Here is a 3,829-nt window from a genome sequence, read left to right as displayed (position 1 = left end):
AAAACAGCACAAAATATCAGTGAAACAAAAATTGTGGTATTTTTGCAAAGATAAACAAAACTGGCAAACATTTTGCCAGACTAAGGAAAAAAGAGAAAACCCAAATAAATTAAATCAGAGATGAAAAAGGAGACACTGCAACTGATACCCTAGAAATTCAAAGGGTCATTAGTGGCAACTGCAAGCAACTGTATGCCAATAAATTGGAAAATCTAGAAGAAATGGATAAATTCCTAGGCACGTACAGCCTACCAAGATTGAACAATGAAGAAATCCAAAACTTGAACAAACCAATAACAAGTAACAAGATCAAAGCCATGATAAAAAGTCTCCCAGCAAAGAAAAGCCCAGGACCCGGGGGCTTCACTGCTGAATTCTACCCAACATTTAAAGAAGAACTAATACCGATCCTACTCAAATTACTCCAAAAAATAGAACAGGAGGGAATACTTCCAAACTTATTCTACAAGGCCAATATTACTCCAATACTAGAACCAGACAAAGACACATCAGAAAAAGAAAACTATGGGCCAGTATCACTGATGAATATCAACACAAAAATTCTCAACAAAATAGCAAACTGAATTCAACAACACATTAAAAAGATGATTCATCATGACCAAGTGGGTTTTATTCTAGTGAGGCAAGGATGGTTCAACATATGCAAATCAATGAATGTGATACAGCATACTAACAGAATGAAGTGTAAAAACCATATGATCATTTCAATTGATGCTGATAAATCAATCGATAATAAGTCATCATATCAATTGATGTTGATAAAATCCAACATTCCTTCAAGATAAAAATCCTTGAAAATCTGGGTATAGAAGGAGCATACCTCAACATGATAAAAGCCATATATGACAGACACACAACTAGTGCCATACAGAATGGGGAAAAACTGAAAGCCTTTCTTTTGGGATCTGGAACATTACAAGGATGCCCACTGTCACCACTGTTATTCAGTGTAGTACTGGAAGTCCTAGCTAGAGCAATCAGACAAAAGAAAGAAATAAAGAGCACACAAATTGGAAAATAGTAAGTCAAATTATCCTTGTTTGCAGATGATGCGATCTTATATTTAGAAAAACCTAAAGACTCGACCAAAAAACTGTCAGAACTGATAAACAAATTCAGTAAAGTTGCAGGATACACAATCAACATAGAAAAATTAGTAGTATTTGTATATGCCAAAAGTAAACAATCTGAAAAAGAAATCCAGAAAGTAATCCCATTTATAACAGCTACAAATAAAATAAAATACCTAGGAATTAACCAAAGAAGTCAAAGATATCTACAATAAAAACAATAGAACACTAATGCAAGAAATTGAAGAGGACACCAAAAACTGCAAAGATATTCCATGTTCACAGATTAGAATAATTAATATTGTTAACATGTCCCTACTACCCAAAATGATCTACATATTCAGTGGAATCCCATCAAAATATCAAGGATGTTCTTCACAGAAATAGAAGAAAAACAATCCTAAAATGTATATGGAACCACAAAAGACCCAGAATAGCCAAAGCTATCCTGAGCAAATAGAACAACATTGGAAGAATCGTATTACCTAACTTTAAATTATACTACAGAGCTATTGTAACCAAAATGGCATGGTACTGGAATAAAAACAGGTATATAGATCAGTGGAACAGAATAGAGAGCCCAGAGATAAATCCACACATCTACAGCAAACTTGTTTTCAACAAAGGTGTCAGGAATATACATTGGGAAAAGGACAGTCTCTTCAATAAATTGTCTGGGAAAACTAGATATCCATATGCAGAAGAAGGAAACTAGACTCCTATCTCTTGCCATATAAAAAATCAAATCAAAATAGATTAAAGACTTACATTTAAAACCTCAACCTATGAAACTACTAAAATAAAACATTAGGGAAATTCTCCAGGACATTGGACTGCACAAAGATGTCTTCAGTAGTTACCCGCAAGCACAGGCAACCAAAGCAAAAATGGACAAATGGGATCACATTGAGGTAAAAAGCCTCTGTACAGCAAAGGAAACAATCAACAAACTGAAGAGACAACCCACAGAATGGGAGAAAATATTTGCAAACTATCCTTCTGATAAAGGATTAAAATCAGACTATATAAAGAACTCAATAACTTCATAGGAAAAAATCTAATAATCCAATTAGAAATGGGCAAAAGATCTGAATAGACATTTTTCAAAAGAAGACACAAAAATGGCAAACAGGGGTATGAAAAGGTGTTCAATCATGGATCATCAGATAAATGCAAATCAAAACTACAATGTGATATCATCTCACTCCAGTTAAAATGGCTTTCATCCGAAAGTCAGGTAATAACAAATGCTGGTGAGGGTGTGGAGAAAAGGGAACTCTTGTACACTGTTGGTAGGAATGTAAATTAGTATAGCCACTATGGAGAACAATTTGGAGGTTCCTCAAAACAATTTGGAGTTTCCTAAAAATAAAGCTACCTTATAATCCAGCAGTACCCCTCCTAAGATCAACCCAAAAGAAAGGAAATCAGTATATCAAAGAGATATCTGCACTCCTACGTTTATTGTAGCACTATTCACAATAGCCAAGATTTGGAAGCAACCTAAGTGTCCATCATCAGATGAATGGATAAAGAAAATGTGGCAGTTCGGTGGTCCCGCGGGTCTGTCTCTTGCTTCAACAGTGTTTGGACGGAACAGATCCGGGGACTCTTTCTTCCAGCCTCCTACCGCCCTCCGATTTCCTCTCCACTTGCAACCTCCAGGACCATCTTCTCGGCCATCTCCTGCTTCTGGGACCTGCCAGCACCGTTTTTGTGGTTAGCTCCGTCTTGCCGACCAACCATGAGCTCCCAGATTCGTCAGAATTATTCCACCGACGTGGAGGCAGCCGTCAACAGCCTGGTCAATATGTACCTGCAGGCCTCCTACACCTACCTCTCTCTGGGCTTCTATTTCGACCGCGATGATGTGGCTCTGGAAGGCGTGAGCCACTTCTTCCGCGAATTGGCCGAGGAGAAGCGCGAGGGCTACGAGCGTCTCCTGAAGATGCAAAACCAGCGTGGCGGCCGCGCTCTTCTTCAGGACGTCAAGAAGCCAGCTGAAGATGAGTGGGGTAAAACCCCGGATGCCATGAAAGCCGCCATGGCCCTGGAGAAAAAACTGAATCAGGCCCTTTTGGATCTTCATGCCCTGGGTTCTGCCCACACGGATCCCCATCTCTGTGACTTCCTGGAGACTCACTTCCTAGATGAGGAAGTGAAGCTCATCAAAAAGATGGGTGACCACCTGACCAACCTCAACAGCCTGGCTGGCCCGGAGGCTGGGCTGGGTGAGTATCTCTTCGAAAGGCTCACTCTCAAGCACGACTAAGAGCCTTCTGAGCCCAGCGACTTCTGAAGGGCCCCTTGCAAAATAATAGGGCTTCTGCCTAAGCCTCTCCCTCCAGCCACTAGGCAGCTTTCTTAACGACCCTAACAAGCCTTGAACCAAATGGAAATAAAGCTTTTTGATGAAAAAAAAAAAAAAAAAAAAAAAAAAAGAATGAGATCCTGTCATTTGCAACAACGTGAATGGAACCAGAGGTCATTATGTTAAGTAAAATAAACCAGGCACAGAAAGACAAACTTCACATGTTTTCACTTACTTGTGGGAGCTAAAAATTACATAATTGAACTTATGGAGATAGAGTAGATGGATAGTTATCAGAGGCTGGGAAGGGTAGTAGGAGGCTGTGGGGAAAGCGGTGATGGTTAATGGGCACAAAAGTTAGAAAGAAAGAATTAACAAGATCTAGTATTTGATAGCACAACAGGGTGACTATAGTAAAAAATAATTT

At 39.1% G+C, this 3,829-nt stretch overlaps 1 pseudogene; it reads left to right on the top strand.

Moving 5' to 3' along the window:
* Positions 1 to 2,601: 2,601 nt before the first annotated feature.
* LOC102115001 (ferritin light chain pseudogene) lies at positions 2,602 to 3,535 on the top strand (annotated as a pseudogene).
* Positions 3,536 to 3,829: the final 294 nt, after the last annotated feature.

Source organism: Macaca fascicularis, chromosome 13 (genome assembly GCF_037993035.2).
Source record: "Macaca fascicularis isolate 582-1 chromosome 13, T2T-MFA8v1.1".
NCBI classification, from domain to species: domain Eukaryota; kingdom Metazoa; phylum Chordata; class Mammalia; order Primates; family Cercopithecidae; genus Macaca; species Macaca fascicularis.
Note: the sequence above shows the minus strand (reverse complement) of the source record. Positions and strands in the feature narration are given on the sequence as shown.